This window comes from Bubalus kerabau, chromosome 5 (assembly GCF_029407905.1).
Source record: "Bubalus kerabau isolate K-KA32 ecotype Philippines breed swamp buffalo chromosome 5, PCC_UOA_SB_1v2, whole genome shotgun sequence".
NCBI lineage: Eukaryota > Metazoa > Chordata > Mammalia > Artiodactyla > Bovidae > Bubalus > Bubalus kerabau.
Window position 1 is genome coordinate 124750792 of NC_073628.1, and position 14262 is coordinate 124765053.

Genomic DNA, 14262 nt, shown 5'->3' on the forward strand with positions numbered 1-14262 from the left:
AGTAAACTTCAAGAATTGGTGATAGACAGGGAAGCCTGGCATGCTGCAGTCCATGGGGTTGCAAAGATTCAGACATAACTGAGCAACTGAACCGAACTGAAATGGAAAAAATCAAGAAAATAAAGGGTTTCCTGGAGACTTCCAGTAGACTTCTGTTTAGGGCTCATTGGACTGAAATATGTCACATGGTCACTCTAAGATACAAAGAATTCTGGGAGAATAGATAGCCATGTTGCCAATTTAAAGAATATTGGAGTTCTATTCTCAAGGAAAAACTATTGGTGTGGCTACTGGATAGCTAACAATATAAGGTATAGCTTGATTTTTCTCTTTACGTACTTCATGAAGGAAAACATTACATTTTGAAGTTTTCATGATAGGAATTACATATAAAAATTTACTAGGAAATTGGTGATTCTCTTTTGATGGGAGCAAGGGAGTCCAGATTCCTGTAGGTTTTTGGTGGAGAAAGAAAGCTGAAAGGGGACAGAGGTATAAAGAAAATGATAGAAAGCATTAAAGATGAATTACTGGCAATTCGTAGGATACTCCATGCAATTTTGAATGAGTGTACATAATTTGTTTAATAAGATGTCAGGTATCCTGGAATAAATGAGTCTAATAGGATGCAGCTTCTTAAAAAAAAGTCTGTTTCAAGTGTAGGCTGTGTAGTTTGTTCAATCAAATACATTTGCCTGATTTTCCAGAAAACTGATTTGTTGAAGCAGAACTGAACTGCTAAGACATATGACGGAGGAGAGGCAGAAGTTAGTCAAACGTGTTTAAAAATACACAAACACACGCTCCCATGTCTCCCCCTTCCTTTTAAGCAGATAGTCAGGGGACAGTTTATCATATCTGTTTTGGGGTATAGTTATGAAACATTTTCAGTGGAGAGCATGAATAAGCAGGGACTTGTCCTGAAAAACAGAACACAAAGAAATTATTAATCATGTTTCCCTTTGTATATTTACTGTTTTGCTTCTGAAGGGAGTATTAGTCCAGTAAGAGATGCATAATTAGGAGATATGCCAGATGGGTAATCAATGTGATTTTAAATTTTTATGGCTAGAGAACAGAGTTGTAGCTTGGACTTTTTTTAGAAGCCACTTTAGTTCTGTGCAGTTAAAAACAAATATTTTGCATTAGAAGGATGCAATCTTCCATGAAATCATGTTGAATATGTTCTTAAATCCACCTTCTATTTTTTAAAAAATGGATGGAATAGAAAAGCTGAATGGGTCTACCAAATGGAGGGAAAAGCTCTCACACAGAGATGGGAGCCAAGGCTCCCTGTGAGCAAGGACTGGGAGCCTTATTCATTCATCATCATCATTATCATCATTATATTAAAAAAAAACACACAACATAAATTCCACTTCCCCTCCTTTGTTTCCCAATCAGCTAGGACTGACTGACTTTTTCCATTCTCAGGCTAGAAGGAAATCTAAAGGAAATGTTTTCTGAATTTCATATTTAAGCAGAGTGAGTGAGACTTCAGCCAAAGGGGTCGCTGCTCTGCCAGTTAGATAGCCCTGGTGATGAGAGCAACATGTGTGTGTGTGTGTGTGTGTGCACGCGTGTGCGTGTGCATATGTGTGTGTGTGTGCACACGTGCGCACGGGATCAGTCATGTCTGACTCTTTGTAACCTCATGAACTGTAGCCTGCCAGGCTTCTCTGTCCATGGAATTTTCCAGGCAAGAATCCTGGAGCAGGTTGCTACTTCCTACTCCAGGGGAATCTTCCCGACCCAGGGATCAAACCCATGCATCTTACCTCTCCTGCATTGGCAGGTGGATTCTTTACCACTAGCTCTACATGCAAAGCCCTTCAACACTATATATGTGTCCTTATATAAATCATTTCTTTACATGTGTCATCGTCAAAAAAGTTTCAAAATTTTGCTGCAGGGCTAATCGTGAAAAGGCAGTTGCTTTTTCTTTACAACCTCAATTGGAAGGAGACAAAGGTGGGGAAGGGCGGATGTAGAATCTCAAGACTCCTTTGTCCCCATTAGCACGAGCCATGGCTGGGAGCACAGATGACAGTGGGTGTGGACATCTTCATTATTTGCACACAGATATTCTTCCACACGAAGTAGATGAGATTTATGCCAAGTTACTCATCCGAAAGCAGCGTATGGAATTTGACTGGGATTGCATGACGTTTAGAAAATAACTTGTTGGAAGAGCCAACATCTTTACTTGGTTGAATCTGTCAATCCAAGTGTGTGGGGTATATGTACACTTTTTCTAGTCTTTTTCTAGGTCCCTTAACTCTGTGTATACTATTTTTTTAACAAGCTTTTCTTTTTTTACTTGATGCCTCTATATATTCATTCACAATAGAACTAAACCATGCCAAACACATAGGCGTTTATTTTGTTTATTTGACAGCTTTTTCTCCAGATGTACAGAACTCTCAGGCTCATAGGACTTGTGGGTGTCTTCCACGTGTTCCTGCCTCTGCTCATGCAGTTTCTCTGAGCAGAAAACTTTCCCTGGATTTCTGAAGGATGTTATTGCTGTTGCTACTTCTGCTCGGCTGCACACCACCCCACCTCAGGCAAATACTGCTCAATAGCCCCTACCTAGTCACTCAGCTTCTCTTACTTAGCCAGTGTTCCCCACATAACCCTTGGGATGATGTTGAAAAACAAAAATCAGATCATGTTACTTCCCACTCTAAGACTTCCAAAGGCTTCTATTGCCTTTGCAAAAACCCACACATGTTTCAAGACCCACAGGGCTCCTGCCCATGTCTCCAACCTCATCTCCTGAACTTTTCCTCCTTGTTCACGATGCTTCAATCACACTGGCCTTCTTTCAAGCCCTGAACATTCCAGCCCTGTCCATCCTTTGATACATTGGCTGTTGCTTCTTCCTGTGGTCCTGGGATGCTCCTGCTTCAGATGTTGACCATGTGGCTAACTCCTTCTCAACATGTGGACACCAAACAAATGTTTTATTTAATTTTGATTTTGAGAGTTCTGTTGTGAGCCCTAATAGAAAGTGATACTCTCCATACACCAAGTCACTACCCATTCTCTTTTTAAGATTTTATCGCTCTTTCCTTACAACTGGCTATTTTCTTATTTGCTTTTCTTTATTTTCTATTTTCTACTCACCCACCACACACTAAAATGCAAACTCCAGGGGAGCAGAGACTTTGTCAGTGGCTGTTATCTCCCCATCCCTACAAAGGCACTAATGTTAAAGATATATTTTAACTATTAAAAATATGTTCATTGCTAAGGATATATGTTAATTTGATTTTACAGTGTATTTTGGAGACTTTGCTATAGGTAAATCCAGAATCTCTAGAGAGATACTCAAATGAACAAACAGCCTCCTTCCTTGAAGGAGGATGCTTTTAGAGAGATAAAAGAACTTGTAACAACACAGTAAGGAAATGGATTTGAACAGTGTTAGAAAGGATGAACTGTGAGGGCAGTTATGGGACATCCATACTATGGCTCTGGTTGGTCCAGCATTGTGGTGAACATTCTTTGCTTTTTCATAGTAAACCATTACTGACCAATCACACTTGAATTCATTTAAACACAATTAGGGTGATATTTCCCCCCACTGAAAGAAGTCATGGTAATTTGATCTATAATTCAGAAGCAAACCCAGATGATATATGAGGCTTTCTGAGAGAAAATCCTTGGTATGTTCTCAAAATGAATATAGCTTGAATGAGATCAAAAGCTTCTCATCCTGGTGGTGCAGTCCTAAAGAATCCACTGCCTGCCAATGCAGGAGACACAAAAGACGTGGGTACCAACCCAAGGTCGGGAAGATCCCTTGGAGTAGGAAATGGCAAACTCCAGTATTCTTGCCTGGGAAATCCCATGGACTGAGGACCCTGGTGGGCTATTGTCCTTGGAGTTGCAAAGAGTCAAACGTAACTGAGCGCGCGCACACACACACACACACACACCAGCAGCAGCAGGCTGCCCTGGCTTATCACACATTCCCATGGCTGAAATAGAATTGAAATCTGACAGCACACAGCATGTATGTTGCCACTTTTCCTTGACACCAGTGCTTGAGGAGCCTATTAGCTTGGAATTGGATAATGTTTCTGGCAGGGTGGTGCCAGAGTATGGAGGGGCCAGGTGAAAGATCCTAGGTCGACTAAGTATGGAAGTCTCAGAACCAAGAGGTGGAAGATGGGCAATTGAATAGGCTCAAAGAGAAGCCCTTCCAGATTCCAGGCAGCATGGGGGTGCAGGCATTACCACAGGGCTTCATCAGCACCTGAGGTCTATCAGGAGTCTATCAAATGTTAGTCTAACGAATGAATGAATGATCCCAGGTTTGAGTAGAAACCATCTGAGATAATTTTCATTTTCCTAGAGGGAGAATGAAGGTATAACACCTGGCTTGCTGGGAACTGTCTAAGAACCCAGTGCTCTCAGTATCAATGGGGTGCAGTTTTCTGACCCCAGCCTGCAATATCACTTCTTGAAGTTCAAGACCATCTTCATGAAGATGGGATTACATGAGCAGTGTCTCAAGTGGCCAGTTAAGTACCAAGTATTTAGTGAAGGATTGGGAGCCTGCCTTATCTCCATTGTCACAGACTGGGAAAAAGCGGTCATGGTTTGGCTTTTCTGGGTCACAGTCTTCATTCTGTGAATCTAGCAAACAGCTCTGGACTATGTCATTTAGTCTTCCCTCTTCTCCTCAGCCCTCCCTAGAGCTTGCCTGAAGAAAGTCAGGGAGCTGTTCCCCGACCCCCTCCCCGAATCTAACACGTTTCATTACCATCCTATCAAGCAGTGGCCAAGCTCAGAGTTCATGGGAAGGCCAGGTCTATGAGAAGCATGGAGTCAGTGGCATCTATACCTTGTCACAGCAGGCCAGGTCTCTGGGCATACTTTTCCACTAGGCTGAGTCTATTCCTTTGTAAACCTATTTCCAAAATATAGCTAGAAAAAATTATTCAAATGCAAGTGAGTATAACATGGGACCCTTGATCCTCCTCTTGGGTTTTCATGTGTCTCCTCTGCGTGGTGATGCCAAGTGCCCCTCATGAATTCTTAGTAGATGTTCATCATAGTGCCTTGACTGTAGATGATCCAACTGTGTCTAGATGGCTCAGAAGATCCATTCCTCTGAAATGTACAGCTTCTTTAGGGCTGGCAGCCCACCCAACATGAAAAAGAGTTGAACATTATGCACACTGTGATATAGCAACACTTGATCGAATATCTACTATTCTGGAATCTCCATTCTCTGTGATCCACTGCCTTTAATTCCAATGACCATAGGCCCTCCGTGGTGACATACCAGTTAAACTTATCCTGGGATAGAGATCTTTCCACTCACTCTCTACTTACTTACCCCTAACTATGTATTGTGTACTATCATATTAGATTATCAAAATAGCTGATACACTAAACAATTCACACTAAGATGCAAATAATATCTGGCTATAAAAGTATGTGATAACTCTTCCATATGACATACCTGAAATTTTATTAAGCCCTCAAACCCTTAATTAAGGAGAATATTAAATGATGGGAATTTCCGCTACTAAGAGAGGACCGCTACAGGTGTTTCTGAGATCAAGCTGTTTTGGACATTGCTTAGCTGCAGTTGTGTATACGCATCTTATCATTTTTATTTGTAAACTATCCAAACTGTTAAAAAAAAAAAAAAAGCCAGTTTAAAATTGAGTTGTATAAGGTGTTCATAAACTGTCTTTGGCAAAGCTTCTCAATGGTGATTAGAGAAATTTTTGTGCAAAATCAGTGAGAATAGACTTAAAGGGAAATTTGCTAATGAGATGCCCTCCGTGGATAGCGGTGGATAGCTGTGTCTATCACCACACACACCTGGGCTACACTTGCATGGCACTCAAGTAGGGAAGGATTATGATCCCATTGGCTTTCAACAGCTAACAGCAGTCAACTCGGCAACATGGGTTTTATATCAATGACCAGACAGAGCCAGAAACAGAATATCCAAGTGTGAAAGCAGTACACTAATTGTGTAACTTTTGTCTATTTTAGCTTTTACTTTCTCTATAGGGATTTTGAATCTGACCTGCTACCATGTTTAAGGAAAAGAAGAGTCCACAAGGTTAGTTTCACTGGCAAATCGTCAACATACTCAACGAATAGCATCATCTTCTACTCTTGAGCGAACAACATTATTCTCAGTTGAGCCATATGAAACTGCTGTTTCAGTAAGTCAAAAACAGTTGAATATCAGCAATTTCATGTGGTTAACCTAATCTTTTGTTGTACACCCTGAGAATAATGGAAACCACACCACCTAGCATGAATCCTTTTGAGCCAGGAAAAGCTATGCCGTGGCCATTCACACCACATTTTCATGGTAAAATAGATCAGTGTTAAAGAAATTGATATTATGCTTGCTCTAAGTATTGCTTTTTAATAAATTCTTCTAGTGAAGTGAGTTTCTGAGCCAGTGTGTATGTGTGTGTGTGTGTTTTAATTGGCAGAAAATTGCTTTATAATGTTGTGTTACTTTCTGCCATACAACAACTTGAATCAGTCATAATTATGTGTATGTCCTCCTCTTGAGCCTCCCTCCCTTCCCCCATCCTACCCCTCTAGGGCATCACAGAGCACCAGGCTGGGCTTCCTGCATTAGACGGCAACTTTCCACTATTTCACACGTGGTAGTGTGTATATGTCCAGAGAAGGCAATGGCACCCCACTCCAGTACTCTTGCTTGGAAAATCCCATGGACGGAGGAGCCTGGTGAGCTGCAGCCCATGGGGTCGCGAAGAGTCGGACACCACTGAACGACTTTACTTTTACTGTTCACTTTCATGGATTGGAGAAGGAAATGGTGACCCACTCCAGTGTCTTGCCTGGAGAATCCCAGGAACGGGAGAGCCTCGTGGGCTGCCATCTATGGGGTCGCACAGAGTCGGACATGACTGAAGAGACTTAGCAGCAGCAGCACTGTGTATATGTCAAGGCTGCTTGCTTAATCTATACTACCCTCGCCTTCCCCTGCTATGTTCAGAAGTCTGTTCTCCACTGGGTTCATCAGTGCCCTTTTGCTTGATTCCATATATATGCATTAATATACAATACTTGTTTATCTCTTTCTGATTTACTTCATTCTGTATAAGAGGCTCTTAGTTCATCAACCTCACTATAGCTGATTCAAATTCCTTTTTATGGCTGAGTAGTCTCAGTCAATGTTAAGGCCATGGCCCAAGTTTTTATTTACCTTTCTCTTTAATAATCAGAACTCAGAGCTACCATTACAATATGCTGTTGGCAACCTAGAACATGTGGACTGGAGTCTCCAGAATGGGAACTTGTTGATCTGAGGGAAATCCACCATCCAGGTGGATATGGAGAGGGTAATTCAGTGGTCCAGGAACACTAGTGGGGTATGAGAACCTCAGCCCTCACTCTGAATAATGTTGGCCCTAAGATATCTGATCAATTGCTTCGAGTATAAAAGCAAGGCATTAAGGTGTGAGTCAAATCCTATGAATTGAACTGGCTTTTGGTTTTCATTCAGGAATCTTTCTGAGGGTGGCTAATGCATGTAGTTAAATCTCGAGGTAGATGGGGAAGGGTATAAATCCAGAAACAAGATGGGTGGCATAAAAGCAAGGGGAGTCATAAGCCTTAGTTGGGTTGAGGGTGTGTCTTCTGGTCCTAGAACTGGAGTCCTCAGCAAGGGAGGCAAAGAGAATTAGGCTTCTTCCTCCTAAGTTTGAAGAGGCAGATATCCCGTTCTAGGATGAAACCAACACAGTAGGCAAGTTCGGCTAGAACTTCAGAGCTTCTCAAGTATCAGAATCTTCCTCAGCAGATTCAAGGCCTAGATAATTTTTGGCTAGAGACCTGGAAGGGAGACCTAAGACCAAAAAGGTGGGTCTGGGTCACAGGACTCAGAGCCTAAGACAGTATCAGATCAGATTAGTCGTTCAGTCATGTCCGACTCTTCGACCCCATGAATCCCAGCACGCCAGGCCTCCTGTCCATCACCAACTCCCGGAGTTCACTCAAACTCACGACCATCGAGTCAGTGATGCCATCCAGCCATCTCATCCTCTGTCATCCCCTTCTCCTCCTGACCCCAATCCCTCCCAGCATCAGAGTCTTTTCCAATGAGTCAACTCTTCGCATGAGGTGGCCAAAGTACTGGAGTTTCAGCTTTAGCATCATTCCTTCCAAAGAAATCCCAGGGCTGATCTCCTTCAGAATGGACTGGTTGGATCTCCTTGCAGTCCAAGGGACTCTCAAGAGTCTTCTCCAACACCACAGTTCAAAAGCATCAATTCTTCGGTGCTCAGCCTTCTTCACAGTCCAACTCTCACATCCATACATGACCACAGGAAAAACCATAGCCTTGACTACACGAACCTTTGTTGACAAAGTAATGTCTGTGCTTTTGAATACGCTCTCTAGGTTGGTCATAACTTTCCTTCCAAGGAGTAAGCGTCTTTTAATTTCATGGCTGCAGTCACCATCTGCAGTGATTTTGGAGCCCAGAAAAATAAAGTCTGACACTGTTTCCACTGTTTCCCCATCTATTTCCCATGAAGTGATGGGACCGGATGCCATGATCTTCGTTTTCTCAATATCGAGCTTTAAGCCAACTTTTTCACTCTCCACTTTCACTTTCATCAAGAGGCTTTTGAGTTCTTCTTCACTTTCTGCCATAAGGGTGGTGTCATCTGCATATCTGAGGTTATTGATATTTCTCCTGGCAATCTTGATTCCAGCTTGTGTTTCTTCCAGTCCAGCATTTCTCATGATGTACTCTGCATATAAGTTAAATAAACAGGGTGACAATATACAGCCTTGACGAACTCCTTTTCCTATTTGGAACCAGTCTGTTGTTCCATGTCCAGTTCTAACTGTTGCTTCCTGACCTGCATACAAATTTCTCAAGAGGCAGGTCAGGTGGTCTGGTATTCCCATCTCTTTCAGAATTTTCCACAGTTTATTGTGATCCACACAGTCAAAGGCTTTGGCATAGTCAATAAAGCAGAAGTAGATGTTTTTCTGGAACTCTCTTGCTTTTTCCATGATCCAGCACATGTTGGCAATTTGATCTCTGGTTCCTCTGCCCCTTTTCTAAAACCAGCTTGAACATCAGGAAGTTCACGGTTCACATATTGCTGAAGCCTGGCTTAGAGAATTTTGAGCATTACTTTACTAGCGTGTGAGATGAGTGCAATTGTGCGGTAGTTTGAGCATTCTTTGACATTGCCTTTCTTTGGGATTGGAATGAAAACCGACCTTTTCCAGTCCTGTGGCCACTGCTGAGTTTTCCAAATTTGCTGGCATATTGAGTGCAGCCCTTTCACAGCATCATCTTTCAGGATTTGGAATAGCTCAACTGGAATTCCATCACCTCCACTAGCTTTGTTCGTAGTGATGCTTTCTAAGGCCCACTTGACTTCACATTCCAGGATGTCTGGCTCTAGATGAGTGATCACACTATCGTGATTATCTGTGTCATGAAGATCTTTTTTGTACAGTTCTTCTGTGTATTCTTGCCATCTCTTCTTAATATCTAAGACAGTAGGTCAAGTACAAATCCCCTGGAAAAGAGACTGTTGCTTCCGGCCTTTCAGAAACAAATAGGCTGGACTTTGCATGTGTTTGTAATCAGATGCACAGTCGTGTCTGACTCTTTGCCACTCTATGGACTGTAGCCCGCCAGGCTCCTCCATCCATGGGATTTCCCAGGCAAGAATACTGGAGTGGGTAGCCATTCCCTTCAATAGATCCAGTTGTGAGGGATCCAGGAAGGGGCTGACAGCCTTGACTTAAGTTCACACCAAGACTCAGTTTTGAGCTGTACTTTGTTAACTTTTTATTGAGAATCTACTATGTTCCACATATCAAATTAGGTTAATCTTTTTATTCTCATAACAACTTCATGAGGCTAGTTTGTGATTTCAATGTTTGAGAAGATAGAGAATATAAGACAAAATAAATTACTGGGAAAATTATTTTTGAAAGTGATAGTCGCTCAGTCATGTCTGACTCTTTGCGACCCCATGGAATTCTCCAGGCCAGAATACTGGAGTGGGCAGCCATTCCCTTCTCCAGGGAATCATCCCAACCCAGGGATCGAATCCAGGTCTTCTGCATTGCATGCGGATTCTTTACCAGCTGAGCCACAAGGGAATTGTTGGAATTTAAACTCAAATCTTTATGATTCCATAGAAGAAGGTATATTTGTTTCCTATTGCTGCTCTAACAAATTACCACAAATTTAGTGGCTTAAAAAACACATATTTATACTCGTCCAGTTCTGGGATCCAAAGTCTACAAGCAAAGCATTAGCAAGGCTGGTTCCTTCTGATGGACTGTAGCGCGCAAGGCTCCTCTGTCCATGGGATTTCTCAGGCAAAAATACTGGAGTGGGTAGCCATTCCCTTCTCCAGGGGATCTTCCTGACCCAGGGACTGAACCTGTGTCTCCTGCTTGGCAGGCAGATTCTTTTCCACTGAGCCACCGGGGAGGTCCCTCTGGAGACTTACGGGAGGCTTAGATCAGTTTCCTGGCCTTTTTTGGCTTCCAGAGGTCCCCTGCCTTCCTTAGTTTATGGCCCCCTCCTTCATCATGCCAACCTCTTGCTACAGTTTTCACATCCCCTCCCGCTGATTCTAATCCTCCTGCTTCCCTCTTATAAGGACTCTTGTGATTAAATTGAGCCCACCCAGCTAATCTGCTCATCTCAAGATGCTTAATTTAGCACATCTGCAAATTCCCTTTTACCATGTAAAATACCATAGCCTCTGGTTCTAGGGATTAGGAAGTAGCTGCTTGGGTGGGAGAGGATTATTCCACCTACCCGGGGAGGGGATGGAGGGAAGTGCTTTGAGCTGGGGAGGTGAGACAGAAGAGAGAGTTTTAACTTTCTCTGAAATCAATGCAGAACAGGGGCAGGGGGCAGAGACAGGAGTCCCTCAGCACACAGGAACATCAGTGGAGGATGGCTGCAGAAGACTGGTTCTCAGTGGGTAGAGACTGCTGGCCTAGGGAATCTCTGAGCTGCCTGGAGCAGTAGGGCCCACAGACAGATGGTGGGACCAGCTCTCAGCAGTAGCATCTTATGGCTAAAGAAAAGGCCATAAAAGTGATGACCATCCTGTACAAATGACCACCTCCCCCTCTGCCTTTCTGGGGACATTGAAGCCAGGATTCTCATGTGACCTCACAGAGTAAGGGAAGGGATCCCCCAAATGATTGAGATTGACTATCTGGTTAGGTTGACCCATGGGGACCGAGACAAGATTAAATATCATTTCAAGAGTTTTGAAGGGAATGTGACATTCAAGCTTTGTATTGGTTTAAAGTCACACCTTTTGGAGTTACAGACGTTTGCCATGGCCACGGACGGTGGAGGGCAGGTAAAGGCAGATGACACAGTTTCTTGCCAGTGTGTGCCAAGCAGTCTTTAGAGCCGAGAGGAAAGGTTGGGGACAGCACTTTCAAATGCTCCTTACTTGGGGTCTAAACCTGAGCCTAACAACCTGCTGGTTAGTCAGGCTCCTTCGATGGCAGATATTATCTGAATAACAATAACCATGTTAATAAGCATATCCACCAGGGGGGATAAAAGGGTGGCAGGGTATTCCCAAGAGGAAAATTAATTTCTTTTTATAATCCGCTGTAGTTTATTTCACATATTCATGACCCGCCCAGTATGTTTTTTCTTTATGACGAGCCATAAAAATGACAAAATACATTAGCCAAGTTCTTCGTTTCTGCTAAAATGACCATATTCAAAAATAATAACAGAGACTTGTATCAGCGATGCAAAAGATGCATGAAGTAATTGGGGCTTAATTTGTACACAAACTGTCAAGGCAGTTTTCCTCACGGCCTGCATCTTCTGAATTCATTAGTCTCTAATTACGGCCAGTGGGGACCAGCAGTTAGAAGGTTAAAGAGGTTCTGACAGGCCTAATCATTGCTCAGGAAGCTGAAAATGTATGCAAAGTCTCGGCAGATGGGGTGAGATCGGCTTCTGCCAAGTGGTAACTGTTATTCCTTTGCACCTCCAAAGCTGTCATCCTAATAGGCACATTTTAAATTTATTAATGCTCTAGTTACAATGCATACACAGTCTCTAATGGTATGTCATTCTGAGTATATAAACTGAGCAATTAACACATATTACCTGGTAATGGTAAAATTATTTGTTGCCTGTTTGATTTTCTTTGGTTGTCTCCTGTTCTAGTAAGAACTGTCCCAGGAAAAGCTTCCCTTTGTTAAAGTGGGAGCAAAGCTACATTGTAGACGAATTTCTCTTTTCGATATTATAACCAACTTGAATGCCTTCTTCCATGCCTCACCCAACCTGTCCCATCCATCACTGAATTCGGGCCTCTCACCCCAGAATCTAGTAGTTAAACACAATTCGGGTGAGAGGCTTGGTCAGTCTTTTGGGAAGAGGCAGAGAGAGCCAATCTTTGAAAAGTGATCCTTTAAAGTGAGAAGAAACCGAGGGTCTTACTCTTCGTTTGTGGCTTGTTACTAAGTCCTGTAAAGAAAGGTGACGTGCACTTCGCAATTTCCAATTCAGAAGTCATCAATATCTTATCCTTCTTTGGTGGCCTCCCTGACTTTAAATCCTGATTGCTTTAAGGCTAACTAATCACCAGTAAGAAGTGTGTGTGTGTGTTTCTTAAACAAATGAGGTCTCTTGTCTTTCCTCTGACTGTACCCATGACAGGGGAAGGGCCTTTAATTAAATGCAGCACTTAGTGCAACACTTGTTTGCATGTAGGAGGCTGCTGAAATGCAGACAGCTGGAATGGATAGTCCCTAAATTGTAGTCTTCATAAAGACTGCAAGATACATCAGCAGTCCTAATAGCGTGAGAAGGTGTTAATCTCAGCAACAGAGCAATTACTCATCCAGGGACTGACCTCCACTCTGATCCACTAGCCCATTTCACCTAATTGATTTACACTGCATAGAAGTAATAGAACAACAACCAAAAAATGTTGCAGAGACTTTACGTTAATTAAAAACTGTGATTACATTTCCCTACTAAGTGATTCGTTTGAGTTTTTATACCATACAGAAAAGACATCAAACTATTAGGTAATAAGTTTTCTTTGCCTGAGACCAAATAACCCATCCATTGTGGTTCCTTCAGTGGCTGGAAGGATAGCCCTGGTTGATTAACACATTCGAACTGCGTGAGCTCGAGCAAGCGCAATTCTGAGCTTCTGTTTCCCCTTCTCCAATGTTAGAAGGTGGCCTAGACAGTCTCTGATCTCTGCAATCTTTTCCAGTCCTGAAAGGGCACGATTCTATCAAAGTCCACAGGGCTTGTGTAGCCAGGAGAGGATTCTCCATTGAGCCAGAGCGGAAGTCACGAGTAGGTCCGGGCTTTCATCTTCCACTTCCCGTTTTCAAATTGGGAGTTTAATTTGGTTTCTAACTATCCTGTTTATTTATAACTTTAAAAAATATGTGCACAGTGGATTTTTCCAGCCTCTTTGCTGTATTTTTGCTATATGATATATCCATTTATTTCTGGAGATTAAAAAAAAAAAAACTGTTCCAGCATCTCTTTAATGGGAAATCCAGTGAAGAGAGTCTAGACATGCCTGCAGGGTCAGCTTACTTGTGTGATGTGGCCTTGCAGGGAGAAGGGACACACTGGGTGCTCTGTGAACTGTGGGGCTGTGTGGTCTGCTCATGTGGGCACACCCATCCCTGGAAGAGTGGACCCTGTCTCTCTAACTAGTCAGCTGTCTGGCCTCCCTGTCTGTAGGGTGATCATGCTAGATGGACTTCTTCCAAAGTTCTGTTTCAGCAGCAACATTTGATGACTCTCATTTATTCTGAGAGAAAGGAATTTCCTCGAAATTAGAGCCTTAGAAGCTAAATGGTAATTTTTTTTCACTTTTATTTCTTTCTTTATTTTGGCCACACATGGGGCACATGGGATCTTAGTTCCCCAACCAGGGATTGAACCCACAGCCCCTGCATTGCAAGTGTGGAGTCTTAACCGCTGACCACCAGGAAAGTCCTGCTAAATGGTGTTTAGAGGAAACAGCAGGTGGGGGTGGGGGTGTCCTAGAAAGCCCTTTACAGGAGAAAAGTTTGCCTGAGAAAGCCTCATTATTTTGTGGATGGCAAGTCATGGTGTGGGGAGTGACTTATTCCCCAGGAAAAAGAAAAAATATTAAGATTATCAGCCTGCAGTATAGCACAGGGAGCTCAACTCAGTAGTCCATGATGACCCAGAGGGTTGGGATGGGGTGGGAGGGA